This window comes from Rhinopithecus roxellana, chromosome 9, assembly GCF_007565055.1.
Source record: "Rhinopithecus roxellana isolate Shanxi Qingling chromosome 9, ASM756505v1, whole genome shotgun sequence".
Taxonomy (NCBI): Eukaryota; Metazoa; Chordata; class Mammalia; order Primates; family Cercopithecidae; genus Rhinopithecus; species Rhinopithecus roxellana.
In genome coordinates this window covers 135,699,972-135,725,968 of record NC_044557.1, presented here as the reverse complement: position 1 = coordinate 135,725,968, position 25,997 = coordinate 135,699,972, and the positions used below count along the sequence as shown (strand labels likewise).

General features: G+C 42.8%; 1 protein-coding gene across 1 annotated transcript in view; it reads left to right on the top strand.

Annotated features, from left to right (window-relative positions):
- Nucleotides 1–6,865: 6,865 nt before the first annotated feature.
- The window catches only part of EXTL3 (exostosin like glycosyltransferase 3), a 78,654-nt gene continuing 59,522 nt past the window's right edge, over nucleotides 6,866–25,997 (top strand). Inside the window, 1 exon segment of the mRNA XM_010370904.2 lies at nucleotides 6,866–7,789. The gene's annotated coding sequence lies outside the window, so the exon portion shown is untranslated.

Below are 25,997 nucleotides of genomic sequence, written 5' to 3'. Positions count from 1 at the left end.
GCAGGAAACAGCTGATGTCCCAGCTCAACAGTGAGGCAGGAGGAGTTCTCTCATACTCAGCCATTTCGCTCTAGTCAGGTCTTCAACTGTTCAGATGAGGCCCAAGCACAGCAGGCTTTACTCAGTCCCTCGAGTCCAATGTTAATGTCACCCCCGGCCACCTGAATAACATCTGACCCAATGTTTGGACACTCCTGACCCAATCAAGCTGACACATAAAATTAGCCATCACGAAGTGCCTCCTCCTCAATATCATTTTGGTATTTGAGTAGTCCCTTCAACTATCTGAAACATAAAGGAAGAGAGAATAGAATGGGAGCAAATCTTTACTCCCTTTCCTGACAGCACCGTAGCTTCTGTTTTATTTTTTTTTAATTTAATTAATTTATTTTTTGAGACGGAGTCTCACTCTGTCACCCAGGCTGGAGTGCAGTGGCACAATCTTAGCTCACTGCAGGCTCTGCCTCCTGGGTTGAAACGATTCTCCTGCCTCTGCCTCTTGAGTAGTTGGGATTACAGGTGTGCACTACCACGCCTATCTAATTTTTTGTATTTTATTAGAGACAGGTTTTCACCATGTTGGCCAGGCTGTTCTTGAACTCCTAACCTCAGGTGGTCTCGTCTGCCTCGGCTTCCCAAAGTGCTGGGATTACAGGCATGAGCCACAGCGCCTGGCCTAATATTATTTTTATTGTTATTTTTTTTGAGACCGACTTTCTCTCAGTTGTCCAGGCTGGAGTGCAGTGGCACAATCTTGGCTCACAGCAACCTCTGCCTCCTGAGTTCAAGCAATCCTTGTGCCTCAACCTGTGGAGTAGGTGGGATTACAGGCGTGCACCACCATGCCTGGCTAATTTTTCTATTTTTAGTAGAGACAGGGTTTTACCATGTTGACCAGGCTGGTCTTGAACTCCTGATCTCAGGTGATCCACCCGCCTTTGCCTCCCAAAGTGCTGGGATTACAGGCATGAGCCTCCACGCCCAGCCCATAGCTACTGTTTTAAATGTACCTGTAAATGTTGGCTGCACCCTGTAATCAAACTCACCCCATGTTAACGCATCGGTCACTAAACTAGGATAAAGGTAGGAGTTACTGAAATGCTGCTTTCCACTGGCACCACTTTGTGAGGAAAAGGGAACCCCAGAAGAATAACATTGTGGGCATAATTTCTTTATTGTACAGTGAATTCAGCCTTGCTGTTATTTTTCAGAGATGAACAGAATTTAAAGTGTTAGAACTTATTTGGGAGGCTAAGGCAGGCAAAAGTGCTTGAGTCCAGGAGTTTGAGACCAGCCTGGTTAATATAGTGAGAGCCCTGTCTCTACAAACAAAACAAAACAAAATTATGTTCCTCCACTTTTCCAACATTTAGCTTTTACGTACACAGCTGATGTTTTCCTCCCTTAAGTAGCATGGAGGAGCTGGAGGTTGTGATAACTGTTTGCTTTCCTTAAAATATGGTTTTCTGGCTGGGAGTGGTGGCTCACGCCTGTAATCCCAGCAGTTTGGGAGGCTGAGGCAGGTGGATCACCTGAGGTCAGGAGATTGAGACCATCCTGGTTAACATGGTGAAACCCCATCTCTACTAAAAATACAAAAAATTAGCCAGGTGTGGTGGTGGGCATCTGTAGTCCCAACTACTGGGGGGGCTGAGGCAGGAGAATGGCATGAACCTGGGAGGCGGAGCTTGCAGTGAGCCGAGATGGTGCCACTGTACTCCAGCCTGGGCGACAGAGTGAGACTCTGTCTCAAAAAAAAAAAAAAAAGAATATGGTTTTCTTAAGGGAGATCAGATTAGTTTATCTTGGTTGTGAAGATTGTCAGGTGTAGCAATTGTACTCTTGAATTTACTGTATTCCTTTGATCAGCATCAATATCAAAGTGTATTCCTTTGATCAGCATCAATATCACCTGGGGATTTGTTAGTACTAGGAAATCTCAGGTCCCATCCAAAATCAACTAAATCAGAAACTCTAGGGTTGGACCCTAGAAATCGGCATTGTAACAAGCCACCCAGGTGACTCTGATGCATGCCCATGTTTCAGAATCACGGATTGAGTATATTTGCCGTGTAGTTGCTTGGTGGTGATGCATACATCTTGAAATTGACCTAAAACCTAGAAAGGTAACCAATATGGTTTGGCTGTGTCCCCATCCAAATCTCATCTTGAATTGTAACTTCCACAAATCTCACGTGTCATGGGAGGGACCCGGTGGGAGATAATTGAATAATGGGGGGTGGGTCTTTCCTGTGCAGTTCTTGTGATAGTGAGATCTGATGGTTTTGTAAAGGGGGGTTTCCCTGCACAAACTCTCATTCCCTCTTGCCTGCAGCCATGTAAGATGTGCCTTTAGCCTTCCGTCACGATTGTGAGGCCTCCTCAGCCACGTGGAACTGTGAATCCATTAAACCTCTTTTTCTTTATAAATTACCCAGTCTTGGGTATGTCTTTATCTGCAGCATGAAAATGGATTAATACAGTAACAAACCAGAATTCTAGAGAACTTCAAAACTACAGATGACACTCTTCCTCTCAGCAGGCATTTTCATCACTGTATGGTTGCTAAGTTTAGTCATATGCCCATGAAATGGTTAATTTTATCTGTCAGCTTGACTGGCCATGGGATACCCAAAATAAACATTATTTCTTGATGTGTCTTTGCGGGTGTTTCTGGATAAGATTGACATTGGGATTGGTGGATTCCATAAGGTAGATTGCCTTCCCCAGTGTGAGCGGGCATCATCTGATCAGTGGAGGGCCTGAAGAGAACAAAAGGCAGAGGAAGGAGGAGTTTGCCCTGTTTTGGTTTCCTGCCTGCCTGCTTGAGCTGGAACATCTCCAAACTGGGATTTACACACCATTGGTTCCCTGGTACTCAGGACTTTGAATGCAGATTTAATTATACCATGAGCTTTCCTGGGTCTCTGGCTTACAGAAAGGCCAGTCATGGGACTTACTATCCATAATTGTGTTAGTCAATTCCTTACAATTAATCAATCTCTTTCTCTCTCTGTTTTTCATTGTGTCTTTGAGAGTGTTTGTGGATGAGACTAGCTCTCTGTATCTGTCTATATACAGAACCAGAAGGAGATATCTGGAGATATCTCTATGTCTATCTATATATAGAGATACCTCTTCCTTGTTCTGTTTCTCTGGAAAACTTTGTATAGATTTTGGCACTGAGGGTACTTCTAGAGGAACAGAATTTTAAGGAGGAATTTTCTGAACTGGTTCTGGGGTTTCTAGAATTGGCTCTCTAATATGATTAAAGGCACTAATGACTCTATTTCCAGTAGTAAAAAGAGTGCTAATAGTCCATAGTGTGAGCTGTTTGTGGAGCTACACAGAATACTGTGTTGGATACTCCTAATCAACCAACTATAGAATCAATGAGCTCAGTAATGTTATATATGATACTTTTTTGTTTTTTGAGATAAGAGTCTTACTCTGTCACCCCAGCTGGAGTGCAGTAGCACAATCATGGCTCACTGCAGCCTTGACTGCTTAGGCTCAAGTTATCTTCCCACCACAGCCTCCTGAGTAGCTGGGACTACAGATATGTACCACTTTGCCCAGCTTTTTTTTTTTTTTTTTTTTTTTTTAAGAGACAGGGTTTTTCTGTATGGCCCAGGCTGTTCTCAGACTCCTGGGCTCAACTCATCCTCCCATTTTGGCCTCCCAAAATGCTGGGATTACAGGTGTGAGCCTCCATGCCTGACTTATATATGACACTTTCGAACATTTTGGAAAATGAATGAATATAATGATGTTGGTTGGAACCCTAATGTCATGCTGGTGGAAGGAAAGGATGAGGTCAGGATTCATATTCCTAGTTCGTGCACCACAAAAATGACCTAGGAGCTTCTATGTGTGCCCTGAGGGAGACCTTTATCTACTATACAGAAGGGCTGAAATTGCTGAAAATCAAATGCAGAACCTCATCCTGCAAGTGGCTGAATTACAATACAAGTTGAACTCACAGCTTTGCAGGCTGTGTGCAGTTAAAGTGAGAGCATTAATTGGGAAAGAATGGGATCTTGCAAGTTGGGATGGGGATGTTTGGAAAAACTTTGATAAAGCTGAGGACATTGAGCCCCTAAATTCTGTGAAGGAGCACTCCCACCTTTGCTTCCCAACCCCAGCAATGGCGGCTTCCCCACCCCTCAGTTGTATTGGTCTTTCCCCCTCTGAGAGGAAGAAGCCTGCATTGCCTGAGGAAATAGTAATGGCCTCCCCTGAGGCAGGTGCCGAGCAACACAACGTTGAACTCCTCGGGACCCACCCCACCACTCCTCTTTGTTAGACTTCAGTCCAGCAGCCCCTGAAGATGAGGTACACTGTGTGACTGGCCCATAAGAGGTGTGCTACACTCCACTGAACTACTTGACTTTTTAAATTTCTACAGACAGAAATTCAGGGAATGTGTATGGGATTGGATACTACGAGTGTGGGATAATGGTGGTGAGGAAAGCAAAAATCACCTGGGCAGGGGGCACCAAGCAGACCATCCAGAGGCCAAACTTCTCAACTGAGGGATTTACAAATAGTGAGATTCCCTATGATCTAAAGTAGGCATCTGGTATGGGCTTCTTTCTCCAAAATTTACGCGTAACTAGAATTTCTGTACATCTCCAGAATGCATGCATGCCAAAACTCATTGTGCAACCCTTGCTGACATCAAGGCACCAAAATGTCTACAAATGTAATCATTTATCATGACCTATGTGGTTAGTATAGTCCAAATTACCGTTAAGCTCCCTCTTTAAGGTTCATAAATACCCCTAAGGAAAAGTCCACTGCAGCATGCTCAGTCCTTTTTTGCAGAAGCGCTCAGCTGCACTTTTCTGTCTAATAAAACGCGGTGGCTCAAGCCTGTAATCCCAGCACTTTGGGAGGCCGAGATGGGCGGATCATGAGGTCAGGAGATCGAGACCATCCTGGCTAACACAGTGAAACCCCGTCTCTACTAAAAAATACAAAAAAATAAAAAATAAAAAATAAAACAAAACTGTCCTTTTCTAACCTATACTGTTGTCAGTAGATTCTTCTTACTACGCTACTATCCACGAGCTTACCACTTTCTGATGCTGGGGCTCTGATACCTCGCCCACACGTGGAAGGAACATAAAGTTGGACGGGGCTGAATGTTTTGACATGGGCTCACCAAGCAGAGATTCTCCATTTAGTGTTGCAGCTTGGGGCGTTAGAAAGCGTTGAATCTGGCTGGGCGCGGCAGCTCATGCCTGTAATCCCTGCAGTTTGGGAGGCCAACGCAGGTGGATCACTTGAGGTCAGGAGTTCGAGACCAGCCTGGCCAACATGGTGAAACCCTGTCTTTACTAAAAATACAAAAATTAGCTGGATGTGGTGGTGCATGCCTGTAATCCCAGCTACTTGGGAGGCTGAGGCTGGAGAATCGCCTGAACCTGGGAGGCGGAGGTTATAGTGAGCCAAGATCACGCCGCTGCACTCTAGCCTGGGTGACAGAGTGAGACTTCATCTCAAAAAAAAAAAAAAAAAAAAAAAAAAAAAAAAAAAAAGAAGAAGAAGAAGAAAAAAAAAGAAAGTGTTGAATCTGATTGGTTGGTTGGCTGGCTGAAACAGACTCAAAAGTGGTCCACATGAGTGAACTGGAAACGGTGGACATGCCGTGGTTTAATGTGGAGGAAAGAATTCAAAGACTTAAGGGACTGGCAGGTTACAGTGCAATTATCATTTGAGGCCTACTCACCCACCCTGGAAGGGTCTAGAAGGCAAACGTTCCATCAGTATTGTGAGAAATAAATGTGTGGGGTGCCCTGGCATTCTTGAAGAGCTCCGTGATTGCTCTTGTCTGTGGGCCAGACCTTGTGGTGCGCATTTCAGTCAGTGAACTGGGAAGCATAAATGCAGTGGGTGTAGCTGGATCCCGGGGTGGCGGGGCCAAGGGAGTGGCAGAGCTATCATACAACCCAGATTATTGATATTGATGCAGAGTGGGTTTAGGAGATACTAAGTTGGTTTTAGACATAGTTTAGAGAACTGTGCAACATTTTGGTAAACACGTCCAGAAAGCAACTGGACATTCTGAGGGCTCAGAGAAACAGTCCTGAGATAGAGACATAAATTTGAGAATCACTGGTATAAACCTATGTTAAAACAAACAAATAACCAAATCAACCTTTGGTGGGTGAGATCACATAGGGAAATGATAGAGTGCAATGAAGCCAAGGCCCAGGACAGAGCCCTGGGGAAGGTGCAAGCCTTAAAGGGACGGAGGAAGATCACCCAAAGTGGTGAAAGGAGACAGGAAGTAGAGGCAGTACTTCTCAGACCCCAATGTGCCTAAACATCACATGGAGAGTGTGTTGAAACAGATTCTTGGACCCCGCCCACAGAGATTCGGATTCAGTAGGTCTGGGTGAGCCTGAGAACTGCATTTCAAATCTGGCTCCCTTGGGATGCTGATGCTCCTGGTCCGCAGCCCATGCTTTGGGTAGCAGTGGAATAGGCTCGTCCCTTGGCTACAAACAGAAGGGAAGGAAGAGAGTGAGCATTTGAGGGTAGCTGGAAGTTCTGGGGATGTAAGAAACTTGTACATCTTGATAGGTCGAGGTGAAGGAGGCAGTACAGACAGGGAGAAGTTGAACATCCTGGAGAGAAAAGGGATAATTAATGAAAGAAATCATGGAAGAGATTAGAGGAAAAAGAAAATGAAAGCACCAGAGATGTGCACGGTAAAAATATTAAAGAGCTATGGTGCCTGCTTTTAGAAAACTAAAGCCCCTTTGAGGAAGATGATTTCTTGTCACTTCCCCTCCTTTTATTATTTTTTAAAAAAATCTAACTTCTTGGAGCTGCTATTTACTTGTACCTTTCTGACTCCCCCACTGTGCCTAGGAGCCTTTGTCTCTCTGCCAAAATCCTCCCAGGGCTGAAACTTCCGGGTACAGAGACCTGAAGGGATGACTCGCTACAGATGACTGAACAGTAATGAATAGATTTTCGACAACACAAGGCATTTCAAGGATAAAGGAAAATTTCAAAAAACGCATGATCATTATTGCAAAATTGTGTTTCTACCACTTCTTGCTAGAATTGCTGTCAAGCTGTTTGACAGCTCCCCTGGGATATCACTCTGGCATTGCAATCATTGTGCAGCACAAAGACACATCTCGCTCTCCTCTGTTCACTAAAGCTTCTTCTGTATAGCCTCAGAGCCCTCTGACAAACTAGAAAAGCATCAAAAATCACTTTGTTGTGTTACAAAAAAAAAAAAAAAAAAAAACACAGCCACCCCAATAATAGCTGTGAGTAGCTATCTGCCTGTGTGCTGCACACTCTGAGTTCAAGACAACAAAATTTTTTTGAGGGCTTGTAATAGAACAAGCACCAGGAGAGATGCTGGGATCCAAAGATTAGTAAAATACTGTTGGGATTCTGAGAAGTCCTTCATCTTCCTCTCTCTTTTGAGTCCTGAGCCAAATGTTACAGTCACAGGAATCAGACTGGGTTTAAAATGTCAGCTTGATTGCTACTGAAGCTGGCCTGGAGAAGGTGGCTTGGATCCAAGGCCAAAACAGGCTTCTCATTTCTTTCTCCATGAATTGAACTTGACCTTGGACATAGGCATAGTTGCTGGAAACTGCTGTATCTGCTGCTGAGTGGAGAAGAGAAGAAGGCACATGGCCTGTGGGCAGACATCTACAAAAGAAGAATTCAAAGCGAGCCTAGACAGTGAGTGTGCAGTGACCCTGCACCTAGTCTCATCGATCACACACTGAATTGTTTTCTTCTACAAGGAAGAGTAAGTAAGCAGAGTGCACAGAGAGAAGGATGGACGCTGAGATAGTTTGGATGTCTGTCCCCTCCAAATGTCATGTTGAAATTTGATTCCCAATGTTGGAGGTGAAGCTTAATGAGAGATGCTTGGGTCATGGGGGTAGATCCTTTAGGAATAGATTCATGGTGGGAGGAGTGGGTGAGTTCTCACTCTATTAGTTTCTGAGAGAACTGGTGTTAAAAAGAGCCTGGCACCCCCCTCCCCTCTTTCTTTGCTTCCTTTCTTTCCATGTGACCTCTGCACACGCTGGCTCCCCTTCAACTTCCCCCATGAGTGAAAGCAGCCTGAGACCCTCACCAGATGCAGATGCAGATGCTGGTGCCATGTTTCTTGTGCAGCCTGCAGAACTGTGAGCCAAACAAACCTTTTTTTTTCTTTATAAATTAATTACCCAGCCTCAGGTCTTCCTTTATAGCAACACAAATGGACTAAGACAGATGCCGTCACTTCAATACTGTGGAGAAGAGAAAGTTTCCTAGATTCTTGATCAAAGCAAGCATGGGGAGAAGGGAAGAGCATGATTTCCCCTGTGTGTTCCAACTGTTTGGTGTCTTAGTCCATGGGTTTTCAAATAAAACCTCTGGCCAACCGAGGATGGGCTGCCCTCCTACACTGCGTGTAGTGGAAGTGGTAAAACAAATACCAGGACGTGCAATCCTAGCATCAATGGCAAATTCAGCTCTAACTTTCATGAGGCCTCTCCCTCACACCAGCTTCTTTGTGCATCTGCCTGGGACCAGGGGTGGACTTTCCAGTCTTGCCTACAGAAGGTTCTGTAAAGACACAGAACAGTACATTGAGTAGATTAATGCCAGCACTCTGCTATGCTCCAAACCAAAGGGTCATTTTCTATTCTTGTTCCCATTTTAAGAATGTCTAGTCTAGGCCAGGCATGGTGGCTCATGCCTGTTATCCCAGCACTTTGGGAGGCCGAGGCGGGCAGATCACGAGGTCAAGAGATTGAGACCATCCTGGCCAACATGGAGAAATCCTGTCTCTACTAAAAATACAACAGTTATCTGGGCGTGGTGGCATGTGCCTGTAGTCTCAGCTACTCGGGAGGCTGAGGCAGGAGAATCACTTGAACCCAGAAGGCAGAGGTTGCAGTGAATTGAGATCACGCCACTGCACTCCAGCCTGGAGACAGAGCAAGACTCTCTCAAAAAAAAAAAAAAAAGAATGCCCAGTCTGGTGGCTCATGCCTATAATTCCAGCATTTGAGAGGCCAAGGTGGGAAGATTCATTGAGGGCAGGCATTCAAGACCAGCCTGGGCAACATAAAATGTAGTTTTTCTACAAAAAACTGTTTTCTGCAACATAAAACATAGTTTTTCCTACAAAAAACTAAACATAGCGGGGTGTTGTGAGGCATTCATGTAGTCCCATCTATGCAGGAGGGTCGCTTGAGCCCAGGACTTGAAGGCGGCAGTGAGCAATGACCGTGCCACTGCGTTCCAGCTTGAGTGACAAAGCAAGACCCTACCTCTTAAAAAAAAAAAAGGAATGTCCAGCCTTGTCTACTATGATCCTAAATTGTAGCATGAAAGTACTCTAATAACGCCATGCCAGGAAAATAATACTGCCCTGAATTAGGATAGTTGTCTCACTATTCAATTCCAAAAGGCAATTTCAGTTCTTGCATCAAGAAGCTCTCAATCTAATAGAATAAGACAAATGCTTAAACCAATAATTACAACCCAATCCAGGCCTTTTATGGTAAAAACAAAAACATTTATAGCCGCTTAAACCAAGCAACATTAGTTCTTTGTTATGTTTTGAAAAGCAAGCTAGAATTTAATAGTTGTGCTTTTTTTTTTGGTGTAGGTTAACAGTACATAGACAAAATACTATTGCCTTAAAAAAGAACCTATTCTTCAGCCAGGCTCGGTGGCTCATGCCTGTAATCCCAGAACTTTGGGAGGCCAAGGTGGGCAGATCACCTGAGATCAGGAGTTCAAGAATAGCCCGGCCAACATGGCGAAACCTCATCTCTACAAAACTACAAAAATTAGCTGGGCATGATGGCAGGTGCCTGTAATCCCAGCTACTTGGAGGCTGAGGCAGGAGAATCACTTGAACCTGGGAGGTGGAGGTTGCAGTGAGCCGAGATCACACCACTGCACTGCAGCCTGGGCAACACAGTGAGACTCTGTCTCAAAAAACAGACAAACAACAAAAAAAAAGCACATCGGCCGGGTGCGGTGGCTCACGCCTGTAATCCCAGCACTTTGGGAGGCTGAGGCGGGTGGATCATGAGGTCAAGAGATCGAGACCATCCTGGCTAACACGGTGAAACCCCGTCTCTACTAAAAATACAAAAAATTAGCCGGGTGTGGTGGCGGGCGCCTGTAGTCCCAGCTACACGGGAGGCTGAGGCAGGAGAATGGTGTGAACCTGGGAGGCGGAGCTTGCAGTGAGTGGAGATCGGGCCACTGCACTGCAGCCTGGACGACAGAGCGAGACTCCATCTCAAAAAAAAAAAAAAGGCATATCCAGAGAAGAAGTATCCTCTTCCCCTGTTTCTTCTTTTCTTCCCCCCAGCTTTATTACGGTGTAACTGATAAATAAAAATTGTGCATATTTACAGGGTATGACATGATGTTTTATGTACACATTGTAAAATGATTAAATCAAATGAATTAACATATTCATCACCTCACATACTTAATTTTTTTGTGTGTGGTGAGAACATTTAAGATCAATCTCTTAGCAATTTATAAATATACATTGTTAACTACAGTCACCATGCTGTACAGCAGATCTCCAAAACTAATTTATCCTGTCTAACTGCAACTTGGTACCCTTTGACTAACATCTCCCCATACCCCCAATCCCCGCAACCATCATTCTATTCTCTTCTTTTATGAGTTTGACCTATTTAGATTCTACATATAAGTGAGATCAATGCAGTATTTGTCTTTCTGTGCCTGGCTTATTTCACTTAGCATAATGTCTCTAGGTTCATCCTTGTTACAAATGATAAGATTTCCTTCTTTTTGAGACTGAGTCTTGCTCTGTCACCCAGGCTGGAGTGCAGTGACACGATCTTGGCTCACTGCAACCTCCGCTTCCTGGGTTCAAGCGATTCTCCTGCCTCAGCCTCCTGAGTAGCTGGGATTACAGGTGCCCACCACCATGCCTGGCTAATTTTTGTATTTTTAGTAGAGACGAGGTTTCACCATGTTGGTCCGGCTGGTCTCAAACTCCTGACCTCCTGATCTGCCTGCTTTGGCCTCCCAAAGTGCTGGGATACAGGCATGAGCCACCACGCCTGGCCAATTTTCCTTCTTTTTTGTAAGGCTGAATAGTATTCCACATTTTAAAAATTCATGCATCCCGGCCAGACGCACTGGCTCACGCCTGTAATTCCAGCACTTTGGGAGGCTGAGGCAGGCAGATCACCTGAGGTCTGGAGTTCCAGACCAGCCTGGCCAACATTGTGAAAACCTTTCTCTACTAAAAATACCAAAAAATTAGCTGGGCACTGTGGCATGTGCCTGTAATCCCAGCTATTCAGGAGGCTGAGACATGAGAATCATTTGAACCCTGGAGGCAGAGGTTGCAGTGAGCTGAGATTGTGTCACTGCACTCCAGCCTGGATGACAGAGCGAGACTCTGTCTCAAAAAGTAAATAAAATTCATGCATCCCTTGATGGACACTTGGGTTGATTTCATATTTTGGCTATTGTAAATGGCGCTGCAATGAACATGAAAGTGCAGATATATCTTTAACATGCTGACTTCATTTCCTTTGGGTAAATACTACAGAAGTGTGTTTGCTGGGTCATATGGTAGTTCTATTTTTAATATTTTGAGGAGCCTCCATACTGTTTTTCCGTAATGAGTGTGCCAATTTCCATTCTTATCAACAATATAGGCTGGGCATGGTGGCTCACACCTGTAATTCCAGCACTTTGGGAGGCCAAGGCAGGCAGATTACCAGAGGTCAGGAGTTCCAGACCAGTCTGACCAACATGGAGAAACCCCGTCTCTACTAAAAATACAAAATTTGCCAGGTGTGGTGGCGCATGCCTGTAGTCTCAGCTACTTGGGTGGCCGAGGCTGGAGAATTGCTTGAACCTGGGAGGTGGAGGTTGCGGGCAGCCGAGATCGTGCCATTGCACTCCAGCCTGGGCAACGAGAGCGAAACTCTGTCTCAAAAACAACAGCAGCAGCAATATATAAGGTTTGCTTTTTTTACGCCTACACCAACATTTGTTTTCTTTTTGATAATGGCTATTCTAACAGGTGTGAGATGATACTTCATTATGGTTTTAATTTGCATTTTCCTAAAGATTAGCGAAGTTGAGCTTTTTTTTTTTTTTTTTTTTTTGGTATACTTGTTGGCGTATTTTTTGAGAAATACTTGTTCAGGTCCTTTGCCCATTTTAAAATTGGTTATTAGTTTCCTTCCTATTGAGTTGAGTTCTTATGTATTTTGGCCATTAACCCCTTATCAGATGTATGGTTTGCAAATATTTTCTCCCATTCTGTAGGTTGTCTCTTCACTGTTGATTGTTTCCTTTGCTGTGCAGCAGCTTTTTATTTTTATTTATTTATTTTTTTGAGATAGAATCTTGCTTTGTTGTCCAGGCTAGAGTGCAGTGGTGCAATCTCAGCTCACTGCAACCTCTGCCTCCCAGGGTCAGTGATTCTCCTGCCTCAGCCTCCCAAGTAGCTGAGACTACACATGCATACCACCATGCCTGGCTAATTTTTTTGTATTTTTAGTAGAGACAGGTTTTCACCATGTTGGCCAGGCTGGTCCTAAACTCCTGACCTCAAGTGATGCCCCCACCCTGGCCTCCCAAAGTGCTGGGATTACAGGCATGAGTCAGTGTACCCAGGCTGCAGCAGTTTTTCAGTTTGATGCAATCCCATTTGTCTATTTTTGCTTTGGTTGCCTGTGTTTTAGGGTCATATCCAAAAAGTCATTGCCCAAACCAGTGTCAAGAAGCTTTTCTCCTGTGTTTTCTTCTAGTAGTTTTACAATTTCAGGTTTTGTGTTTAAGTCTTTAATCTACTTTGAATTCATTTTTGTATATTGTGTGAGATAAAGGTCTAATTTCATTCTTCTGTATGTGGATCTCCAGTTTTCCCAGTGCCATTTATTGAAAAGACTGTCTTTTTCCTGTTGTATGTTCTTAGTACTTTTGTGGAAGATCAATTGACTATAAATGTGTGGATTTATTTCTGGGTTCTCTATTCTGTTCCATTGGTCTATATGTCTGTTTTCATAGCAGTACCATGCTATTTTGATTGCTGTAGCTTTGCAGTATATTTTGAAATAAGGTCATGATGTGTTCTTTTCATTCAAGACTGTTTTGGCTATTCAGGGTCTTTTGTGTTTTCATATGGACTTTAGGATTATTTTTTCTATTTTTATGAAAAATGTCATTGGAATTTGGATAGGGATTGCATAGAATCTGTAGATCACTTGGGTAATATGAACATTTTAACAACATTAATTTTTCCATTCAATGAATACAGCATATCTTTCCATTTATTTGTGCCTGCAATTTCTTTCATTGATTTTTTTGGGAGGATATCTGTCACTTCAAGCATTTATCCTTTTGTGTTTCAAACAATCCAGTTATACCCTTTTAGTTATTTTAAAATGTACAATAAATTATTGCTGTCTATGGTCACCCTGTTGTGCTATCAAATACGAGATCTTATTCATTGTTTCTAACTATATTTTTGTGCTCATTAACCATCTCCCCTTCCCCCCACCACTGCCCTTCCCAGCCTCAGGTAACCATTGTTGTTCTACTCTCTATCTCCATGAATTCAGTTGTTTTAATTCTTAGCTCCCAGAAATACGTGAGAACGTGAAGTTTGTCTTTTTGTGCCTGGCTAGTTTAACTTAACATAATGACCTCTGTTTCTATCCATGTTGCTGCAGGTGACAGGTCTCATTTTTATATGGCTGAATAGTCCTCCCTTAAGTATATGCACCACATTTTCCTTATCCATTTGTCTACTGATGAACACTTAGGTTGCTTCCAAATCTTGGGTATTGTGAATAGTGCATCAATAAACATGGGAGTGGCCGGGCGTGGTGGCTCAAGCCTGTAATCCCAGCACTTTGGGAGGCCGAGACGGGCGGATCACGAGGTCAGGAGATCGAGACCATCGTGGCTAACATGGTGAAACCCCATCTCTACTAAAAATACAAAAACTAGTCGGGCGAGGTGGCAGGTGCCTGTAGTCCCAGCTACTCAGGAGGCTGAGGCAGGAGAATGGCGTGAACTCAGGAGGCAGAGCTTGCAGTGAGCTGAGATCTGGCCACTGCACTCCAGTCCGGGCGACAGAGCGAGACTCCGCCTCAAAAAAAAAAAAAAAAAAAACAATAAAAAAAATAAATAAATAAACATGGGAGTACAGCTATCTTTTTGATATACTGATTTTCTTTCTTTTGAGTACATACCCAGCAGTGGGGTTGGTGGATCATATGGTAGTTCTATTTTTAGTTTTTTGAGGAACCTCAAAACTCTTCTTCATAGTGGTTGTACTATCTATCATCAGTGCTTTTTGGTTTTCAGAAGGCATTATTTCTATCTGAGGTGGCTCTGTAAAAATATTTTTTTATTTTCACTGAGCATGATGCATGATGGCTCACCCTTGTAATCCCAGTACTTTGGGAGGCTGAGGTGGGAAGATTACTTGAGGATAGGAGTTGGAGACCAGCTTTGGCAACACAGCAAGACCTGTTTCTATAGAAAATAAAAACTGCTGCTGGGTATCTTGGTACATGCCTGTAGTCCCAGCTACTCGGGAGGCTGGGGTGAGAGGATCACTTGAACCCAGGAATTTGAGGCTGCGGTGAGCTGTGATTTTGGCACTGCACTGCAGCCCGGGCAACAGAGTGAGACCCTGTTTCAGAAAAAATATTTAAAAAAATGTTAATTTTGAAAAAATTTCAAACTTGCAGAAATGTTGCAAAAGTGGTAAATCTTAATACAGATTTACCACTTGTTAACATTTTGCTATATATTTTTTCTCTCTAGACAGACACACATACGAACACAGGCTATTTATTTATCTGAAACATTTTAAAGTTGCACATATCATGATCCTTTGACCTTAAATATTTTAGCATGAATTTTTTAAAGCACAAGGCCATTTTCTTACATAATTACAGAATAACTTTTAAATTCAAAACATTTAGCATTGTTATAATGCTATCATATAATAAAGAGTCAATTTGCAAATTTCACCACTTGTTCCACTAATAAATATATATATATATATATATATATATATATATTTTTTTTTTTTTTTTTTTTTTTTTTTTTTTTTTGAGATGGAGTCTTGCTCTGTTCCCCAGGCTGGAGTGCAGTACCATGATCACGGCTCACTGTAACCTCTGCCTCCTGGGTTCAAGCGATTCTCCTGCCTCAGCCTCCTGAGTAGCTGGGACTATAGACACGTGCCACCACGCCTGGCTAATTTTTGTGTTTTAAGTAGAGATGGGATTTCACCATGTTGGCCAGGCTGGTCTCCAACTCCTGACATCGTGATCCACCCGCCTCAACCTCCCAAAGTGCTGGGATTACAGGCCTGAGCCACCGTGCCCAGCCCAGTAATGTATTTTATAGCAATTTTTTAAATACCAATTTAACATCCAATCCAGGATAACACATTGCATTTAGCTCTCATGTTTCTTTTGTCTTGTCTATTCTTGAACGTTTCTTCAGCTTCCCATTCTTTCTTCCTGTCTCCCTTTTCCTTTCCTTTCCCCCTCCCCTTCTCCCTCTTCCTCCTTTCCTTCCTTCTGCCCTTGCTTTTTTTGATGACATTGACATTTTTAAAACATAGCCTAGTTGTTTGGCCCTGTTGTTCAGGCTGGAGTGAAGTGGCAGGATCATAACTCACTGTAATCTTGAACTCCTGGGCTCAAGTGATCCTCCTGCCTCTGCTTCCCACAGGGTTGGGATTACAGGCACAAACCACCCTGCCCGTCCTTTCTTTTTTCTTTTGAAATATTTTCAAACTTACAGAAACGTTGCCAGAATTATATAGCATTTTGCAAGTTTTTTTGTACATTTGAAATTATTTTTACTCAGATTCACCAATTTTTGATGTTTTGCCACATCCACGTTTTAGCATTTTTTCTCTCTTCCTTTGTGTGTGTGTGTGTATATGTATATTATGTGTGTGTGTATATATATATATTTTTTATATTTTTATATTTTTATTTTTATTTTTTTTCTTGAGACAGAGTCTTGTCCTGTCACCCAAGCTGGAGTGCAATGGCACCATCTCGCCTCACCTACAACCTCCACCTCCCAGGTTCAAGCAGTTCTGCTGCCTCAGCCTCCCGAGTAGCTGGGATTCCAAGTGACTGCCACCATGCCCGGTTAATGTTTGTGTCTCTAGTAGAGATGGGGTTTCACGGTGTTGTTCAGGTTGGTCTCTAACTCCTGACCTCAAGTGATCCGCTCACCTTGGCCTCCCAAAGTGCTGGGATTACAGGCGTGAGCCACGGTGCTCAGCCTATGTTTCTGTATACGTAAAAAGTCGTTTTAAAAAATTGAACCAGGCCAGGTGCAGAGGCTCACACTTGTAATCCCAGCATTTTGGGAGGCTGACGGGGGTGGATCACTTGAGCCCAGGAGTTCAAGACTAGCCTGAGTAACATAACAATACCCCCTCTCTCTCTAAAAAAAAAAAAGATAAAAAAATTGAACCACTTAAGAATAGGTGTCACCCTTTATGTGATAGTTTTGGAAGTGGGCCTTGAGGTTCTTGCCAATTGGACGGAACTTGGTGTGGGGAAGGGAATTAGCCAAAGGGCTCTGCATATGTGGAGATTAAGCCCGTATGTACATGAAGTAGCTGGCAAAAAGCCAATGTTTTGGAGTAAATGGGCTGGGGGAACAGGGACCAGAAAGGCAGCTGCAACTTACAACTTATGTTAAGGAATTGGGACTTCATTCCACAGGAAAAAAGAAAACGTTGAAGGTTTTAAAACCAGCGATGATAGTACCAGATTTATTTATTTTAGAAAAATTAACTCTAGGGCAATTAGGAGGAGAAAGGACAAGATAGATCAAGTAGGCAGATACTGCATTCCACTAGGTAGCGATGGATCCAAAGGAAGGGGATGCAGCAGAATGTTTGTTGAGCGTTTACTGTGTGCCAGCTATTTTACATATGATATCTCATTTAATTATCACAAAAAGCTGAGGTCAGAGAGGTTATGTAACTTGACCAAAAACAGTCATTAGTAGGTTTATGGCATAGTTAACATTTGAACCCAGGCCCATGTGACCCTAAAGCCCACTCTGAAATACAGTGGGGTCATGTAGGACAGAGCAGGACGCAGGGAAGCCATGAGACTCTGAAGTGGGACTGTTCAGGCCCTGCTAGCCAGTTGGACATGGTGGGTGAGGGAGATATAAGGGTTACAACTGATGTTTCCAGCTTGGACTCCTGGCTAGACTATAACAGTGACATTCCAGTCCAAGCTGGAAACTGGAGAAAATGATTACTAGGGGCTGGGCATGGTGGCTCATGCCTGTAATCGCAGCACTTCAGGAGGCTGAGGTGGGCAGATCACTTGAGGTCAGGAGTTTGTGGCCAGCCTGGCCAAGACAAGTGAAACCCCATCTCTACTACAAATACAAAAATTAGCTGGGCATGGTGGCGCGTGCCTGTAATCCCAGATACTCGGGAGGCTGAGGCAGGAGAATTGCTTGAACCTGGGAGGCAGAGGTTGCAGTCAGCCGAGATCGCACCACTGCACTCCAGCCTGGGTAAAAGAGCGAGACTCTGTCTCAAAAAGAAAAAAAAAGAAAATGATTACTAGGGAAGGGAAGGAATTGGGAATTGGGGAAGGGAGAGAAAATAATGATTTTGTTAACAGTTTGTATAAATTGGGTTTGGATGACTGTGTTTGTGAAAACCTTAGACAATATATCCAGTGGACAGTTTGGCTCAAGAGCTCAGAAGAAAGGTCTGGCCTAAAGATAGTGATTTGGCTGGCGAAGTCTTAGAAGTGTTCACCTAGTGATGAAAAGATGGCTAAGGATGGAGACCCAGGCACACAAGCATTTAAAGGATGGTGGAGAATTAAGACTCAGTGAAAGAAAAGAGAAGGGATGGGGAGAGGCAAAGCAAAGACTGGACCATTTCAAGAAGGTGAGTGACTAGGTCTGTTAAGTTCTAAAGAAGAGTTCCAAAGGGAAGCTTGAAAGATTAAGTGGGATAACAAATTAGGAAGTTGCTGGCTATCTTTTTTTCATTTTTTTAAAATGTAGTTTTTTTCTATAAACTCATATTAGAAGTGATCACTGGTTATCTTAATGAGAGCAGTTTCAGTAGATTGACAGTAGCCAGCACCCCCAGGGATTAAAGAGTGAATGACAGTAGAGAAGAGATGACTCTTTTATTTATGTATTTTTTTGAGACAGAGTTTTGTTCTTGTCACCCAGGCTGGAGTGCAGTGGTGCGATCTCAGCTCACTGCAACCTCTGCCTCCCAGGTTCAAGCAATTCTCCTGTCTCAGCCTCCCAAGTAGCTGAGATTACAGGTGCCTGCCACCATACCCAACTAATTTTTTTTTATTTTTATTTTTAGTAGAGACAGGGTTTCACTGTGTTGGCCAGGCCGGTCTCGAACTCCTGACCTCAGGTGATCCATCCACCTCGGCCTCCCAAAGTGCTAGGTTTACAGGCGTGAGCCACCGAGCCCAGCCTGAGATGACTCAAGAATTTGGGCAAATGATGATGATGACAGCAGTTGATGTTACTGAAGGCTTACTGTATACCAGGCCCTGGACTAACAATTTACATGGATTATCGGGGATAATCCTTACAATACTCCTATGAGGTAGATACCATTATTATCCCCATGTTCTGATGAGGAAATTGTAGTGGAGAGAGTATAGAGAGGTTATGTAATATGCCTAAGGTGTTCTACCATGAATACATAGTGGAACAAGGATTCAAATCTAAATCTTTCTGGGTTCAGTGCCCGTGTTATAAGATGATGGTAGCTTGAGCTGAGTTATTCTCTTATTTTCCCCCAGGCCTGAGACTGAGCCTGTTTATAAGCGGAATGGGGGTAAAACCCTATAGTAAGGAGGATAGTGACCATATATGTAAGCAAAGAGAATAACTGATCAAACAAGATTTAAAGGAAGGATATTAGATCACATTAAAAAATGGAGCATCTAGTTTCAGAAAGGAGTTAGGGACATCTCTTTGTCAAGGGCCAGAAGAGATGAAAGAAGAACCAGTGAATATGTACTCAGCTGTCAGCTTAAGGCAACATTCTTTTCTGAGATTTAAGTAACATTGGCTTAAGTCCCCATTCCGCATCCATTGGGAAACTCAATCCAAGATTTCTGTGAATTCCTGGAAGCTCCCCTTCTTATAGTTTCTTTGGCTTTGAGTTTCTGCTTCCACTAAATCCTTTATCTTACTTGTTACTAAACTTCCGTGGCTGTTCTCATTTCTTGGTTCTTTGCTGACCTAGTTGTGGAGCTCAGCCCCTCGTAATCTTTTTTTTCTTAATTTTTCCCCAGATCACTCACATAAGGCATTTGTGCATGTGACAGATATTACTGAAGGCTTAGGGGATTTTATATCCTTAGCAACACAAATAACTTAAAATTCCGACAATGGATATCTCTATTTTAAACACTCTCCGGCTCCCCTATCACTGGGAACTCTCTCCCGCAGATCCAGCCTCCCACACTGTTATTTGAGCCCCATCTCTTTTTATCCACCTCCATTTCCTCTCCTCCAGTCCCCATGCTTTTGGATTTTAAAAAATATAGATCTGACTAGCTGTCTCTTTGCTTCAGAGTTTTATTCTAAGTCATCCTCTCTTCTTCCATACTTCAAATGTCATTTCAAAGTAGTTTCCTAAATAAGGCATTTTCCATCCCTAAGAAGAACTCTAGCATCTACTAAAAGAATAGTTTTTCACCTCAATACTTACAGTTTTAAAGGTGGAAGGAAGGCATTTCAAAGAGTTCACATCTGTTGTCTTCTATTTTCTTAGTGAAATATAAGACATGCTCCTCTTTTGAGGTAGGGATGAGTCTAGCAAAGATTTGGACAGCTAGGGTTAGGGATTCTGTCAATAGACATTTACCAGTTTTCTAAAATTTCATAAAATACCATATTTACATAAAGTAATTCCTTTAAGCATATAAACTTCCAGGATTGATTCCCTTGCTAGACATGGATTATTCGGTTTAGTGAGTACCCTGGTCAACACAAGAAAAGTAGAAAAAGCAACAGAGAGAAAAAAAGTCAGAGTATGTAAACTAAAGCCAGGGTAAAGGAGATCACAGTCTTTGCTGATCCGATCTCTCTTCCAACTCAGCCATAAATACAGTTTCTGCACCGCACCACATTGCATCCCTGGGGGGCTACAGGGATGTTCATTTTGCGGCTGAAATAGGATAAAAGGGTTGTATTTATTATCTGTTGGTCCCTAACAAATTATCTCAAACTTGATGGTTGAAAGTACAAATATTTATTTAATTAAAAAAATAGTCTACACATTAATTTTTCTTTTTCTTTTTCTTTTCTTTTCTTTTTTGAGAGAGTCTCACTCTGCTGCCCAGGCTGGATTGCAGTGGCACAATCTTGGCTCACTGCAACCTCTGCCTCTCAGGTTCAAGTGATTCTCATGTCTCAGCCTCCCAAGTAGTTGGGATTATAAGCACATGGCACCACACCCAGCTAATTTTGAAAATACAAATATTTATTATTTCACAGTTTCTGTAGGTTAGGAAGTCAGAAGTGGCTTAGCTCGGTGTTTTTTGTTGCTGCTGGTGATGGTGTTTTTGTTTTAACTTTTAAGTTCAGAGGTACATGTGCAGCTTTGTTATAGTAAATTGTGTCATGGGGGTTTGTTGTACAGATTATTTCCTCAAGCTGGGTGGTTTTGGCGCAGGGTCTTTCGTGAGACTGCAGTCATCTGAAGGCTTGACGGGGGCTGAAGGATCTGTTCCCAATCTTATTCATGTGGCCGTTGGCAGGAAGCGTCAGTCCCTCACCTGGGCCCCTCCATGGTGTTGTCACAACGTGGCAGTGAGTTTCTCCCAGAGTGATCTAAGAAGGAGAAAGCAACCAAGATGGAAGCTGAAATGCTTCGTGTCGCTTAATCCTGGGAGTGACATACCATCACTTTTGCTGTGTTCCATTGGCTACAATGATGGATCCTAGTTGGGGTGTGGGTGGAGACCTCACAACAGTGTGAATACCAGGGGGCAGCGATCACTGGGGGCCTCTTCAGAGGCTGGCTGCCATGGAAGTCTCCACAAACATTTTGTATTGGGGGGGTGAAGTTGGGGGGAAATGTATGCCTTAATATATAAGTGTGTTGTTAGACAGGCTAGACTGGTATTATAGTTACCAGACTTTTAGATTTAATAGACCAGTAAAATAAAAAATAACTGGGTAGGGGATACCAAAATTAGTATATTTCAGTGTTTTGTTGCATGAGAAAGATACAGAAAAAGCTGCCATTGACCACCACCATGGTCATTTCATAAAAACACATTTTAACATAAAAAAGGGAGAAGGACATAATCTCAGAATAAAGTCTAATCCTTTCAATTGAATCATTCAACTTTGTTAAAAACTCACAAACTTATCTGTGCTTTTCGCATTTAACTGTGGACTGATGAACACTTTATCCTAGCTTGGTCAACAAATTATTATTCAGGAATTACTGAGCTAGACCATAGGATGCTCCAGTAACTTTCAAGATGACTGTGAGGATCATGTAGAAACATAATAGTTCATTCAAAGTAAGTGAAAAAGAAGGACTTGAAACAGTTGACACAGATAGCTCATGAGCTGGAAGGAAGCCACAGAGCTGGTAAATAATGTATCAGTTTTTGTGATTTTTTTTTTTTTTGCTATGGTGTTCCTACTAATATTTAGATGTTGGCGGGTCGCAGTGGCTCACGCCTGTAATCCCAGCACTTTGGGAGGGTGAGGTGGGCAGATCACCTGAGGTTGGGAGTTGGAGACCAGCCCGACCAACAGGGAGAAACCCCGTCTCTACTAAAAATACAAAAACTAGCCGGGCGCGGTGGCGGGCGCTTGTAGTCCCAGCTACTCGGGAGGCTGAGGCAGGAGAATGGCGTAAACCTGGGAGGCGGAGCTTGCAGTGAGCTGAGATCGGGCCACTGCACTCCAGTCCGGGCGACAGAGCGAGACTCCGCCTCAAAAAAAAACAAAAAAAAAAAAACAAAATTAGCCGGGTATGGTGGCGCATGCCTGTAATCCCAGCTACTCGGGAGGCTGAGGCAGGAGAATCGCTTGAACCTGGGAGACCAAAGTTGCGGTGAGCCGAGATAGCGACGTCGCACTGTAGCCTGGGCAACAAGAGCGAAACTCCATCTCAAAAAATTAAAAAAAAATTTAGATGTTTATTATTTAATTAATGAAATAAAGATAAATAGAGCATTATTGAAGCCTGGTTAAATGTACATAAAAGTAATACAAGGCTCGGCATGAGCTTTTAAAGAACTTTCATAGTTAATACATTTCACAGATATTTAATTTTTTTTATTATTTGCATCATTTATGTCAAGTATCCTTTTTCTAAATAATCACCTTTTCACTTTAAATTTATGCTTTTCTTAGTAACCTAGATGATGTAATTATACATGTTTCTTTTGACATGAGGGTGAAATATCTAACACTATCCATTAGAGATGGGCTTTGGATTGTTAGTTTTTTGCCCTCCAAATTGAAGGATTTGTAGAAATATGGTCACATTTTCATTTGGTTCCACTTTTGATCTATGGCATAGTGTTTGCAAGGCTGAAGGCTTGGGTTGGGGAAGGGATCAATTATTTTGTTCTGGGATTGACTTGGACCCTACTGGAATCATGCTATCACCTTTTAGTTTGAGAATTAATTTTGACTAATGTTTAGGAAAACAGGGGAAAACTTTCTCTTCAATAAAATCTTATTGCAGATCTTCATAAATTGGTTTAAAACCTATATATTTTTCTTTTGAAAATCCCTTTGGTGGAAACTACTGTTTCTTTCCATACATAAAGTCCAAATGTTATTAACAAGTTATATATATTTAAAAGTAGCATAGTTTTGGAAATTGCACTTTCAGTTTTGATTTTACAGCCAAATTGGTTGACTAAGAAGCTAATTGATGTTCTTTAAGAACCTCTATGAATTTTGCCAGTTTTCAGTTGGAACGCCTTGTTCACACAAGGCATTTTTAAATGAAAGTAGTGAGCAGTTGATTTTTTGAATCTATGAATAACTTTTTTTGGTGTAAGGACAATTCTAGAGTCATTGAGCTGTATATAAATGTGACACTGGAACTCAGCCATCAACACTCTGCCTAATTTTACTTCTTTCCTCTGGGTATAGCTCTCACTGCACTAAGTTCTTCCAACAGTCAGACCATGTTGTGACATGTTGCGTCTAACTGAGCATATTTTTGCTACTCACCGGCATAATTTAGGGTAAATGTTAGATGCCTTTATGCTTGCCTTAGGGAACATTTGTAGGTACAAGCCTAGAAAATTTTGATGGCATTTTGATACCCGCTGTTGGTGCTAGCTAATTTGAGTCTTAATTGGTCATTACAGGTTAGGTGTCTTATGCAGATAACAGATTTTTTGTTGTTGTTGAGATGGAGTCTTGCTGTGTCGCCCTGGCTGGAGTGCAATGGCATGATCTCAGCTCACAGCAACCTCCGCCTCCCGGGTTCAAGCAATTCTCCTGCCTCAGCCTCCTAAGTAGCTGGGATTACAGGCGCGTGTCACCACACCAGGATAATTTTTGTATTTTCAGTAGAGATGGGTTTTTTGCCATGTTGGCTAGTCTGGTCTCAAACTCCTGACTTCAGGTGATCCCCCACCTCTGCCTCCCAAAAGTGCTGGGATTACAGGCATGAGCCACAGTGCCCGGCCACAGATAACAGATTTGAATCAGGCTAAGCTTTCTAATGTGAAACTTGAATGTTTATTTTTTTTTTACAGCCACATAGCAAGGCAGAGAATGCTATGACATGAGGTAATGAGTTAACAAATACTTTAATAATAAAATGTGTCTTGTCTTAAAACTGATATTAACTCAGTGTTCTTGCCACACATTATCTGTGAGCCACCCAAATGGCCCCACCTTTGGCCAGACAAAAACCAGCCACTTTTAAAAGGTAACATCAAAGTCAGGATTTCTAGAGTGAGCCATTTATCTGGGTAACGAGTGCTATCCCTGGAGCCTTAGAAGATGACCTTTTGGCTTTTTGGCACTGATAGACCAAAGAGAAGAATAACCTTGGAACCTCAATCTAGAAATTGTCATGCATTGTTCTAATTATAAGCCACAAAATTGCTTAGTCATTTATATATAGAAGAGATCTTGAATAGTAGCTGTCAGCATTTTCTTTTAAAATCAAAGCTTTACAGATAAACTAAGTTCTTATCTGACTTAACCTCACTGATAATTCCCTTTGAAGATTGCTGGGGGTCACCAATGGCTTGTTTGGGATTGATCTAGAAGGCTTGTTGAGTGGATTGTGGGGCTGGCAGCCATTAGCATGGAAAATGACTCAGGCACCTCCCTCCCCTGAGACTTGAAGTAACTGTTATCACCAGTTTCTCCTTCTGTGGGACTCAAACCCTCTTCTCCTGGATATTAAACACGTGGGGAAAAATAAGCAATCAGTGGGGGCCCCCAAGAGAGCATTTGCTGAAATCTGTAAAGTAATTTCTTGGTAAGAGAACACAGACTTGTTGGGCATATTTGTCACACTCTATGCAGTTTACATTTTTCTGGCTTGTACACCTCAAATGATAATTCCGTTGTGAAAGAAATGTGCACACCAGCTTCTCTAGACAGCCGATCTTTTGTATCATCTCTATATTTGAACTCATTTAACAAATCAAATGCCTTTGTTAAATCTAATGCAGCAGACAATTCACATCGCCATGGTCAGCATTTATTTTGCACCACAGTGGAGCAGAGTTGGTAAAGTTTCAGGCTCTGGAGTTAGACTGCTCGGGTCCAAAACCTGGCGCCACCACTTACTAGGTTGGCGATTTAGGCAAATTAGTTAACCTCCCTGGGCTTCATTTTTCTCATCTGTGGCAAAGGAATAATGGTGCTTATTGTTTAGGGTCATTAAAGGAGCACATGGGATGACACATGCAAAGTGCTTAAGAGTCTGGCTCCGAAATAACTACTTAGGGGCCGGGCGCGGTGGCTCACGCTTGTAATCCCAGCACTTTGGGAGGCCAAAGTGGGTGGATTGCCTGAGCTCAGGAGTTCCAGACCAGACAGGAACTCCTGGCAGAGGTTGCCAACACTGAGCTGAGATTGCGCCACTGTACTTCAGCCTGGGCGACAGAGTGAGACTCTGTCTCCAAATAAACAGACAAACAAAATAACTACTTAGTTACTCCCAGGGAAGAACATGGTAACTTTAGTCAGGGCCATGTTTGATGACCAGAGACAGAAATGTATTCATGTTAGTTTAAGTAAATGAGGATTTTTTTTTTTTTTGAGACCAAGTTTTGCTTTTGTCACTCAGGCTGGAGTGCTGTGGTGCCATCTCGGCTCACTGCAACCTCCGCCTCCTGGGTTCAAGTGATTCTCTGCCTCAGCCTCCCGAGTAGCTGGGATTACAGGCAGCAGCCACCACGCCCAGCTAATTTTTGTATTTTTAGTAGAGACGGGGTTTCACCATGTTAGCCAGGCTGGTCTTGAACTTCTGACCTCGTGATCCACCCGCCTCAGCCTCCTAAAGTGCTGAGATTATGAGGATTTTTAAAATAGTAAGGCTACATAAGCAATCATGTGGACACCCAGTGTCAGCTGGGACCTGTGGGTACCAGAGATCAATGTCAACAGCCTGTGAGGCTTCTCCTTCCATCTCTGGTGGGTTTATTTGTTTCCCTCTCTATGCTGACTCTATTTGCTTCTATCTTCTGCAGACCAGCTTTCTGGGCTTATCACTGTGCACAGGCCCAGAAATTCTTTCTCCCAAATCTGTGTACATTAATAGATCAAGCACTGTCACATGACTCAGTTACAGTGACCTGTTCCCACAATTCCAGGTGAGAAGTCCAGTAGGCTGGGACCAGAGGGGAGGAGGTCATGCAGTAAATATAGTGGCTCCTTCCAAAGGCTCCGGTGTCTTATGTCTCTAAGAAGGGGGCATA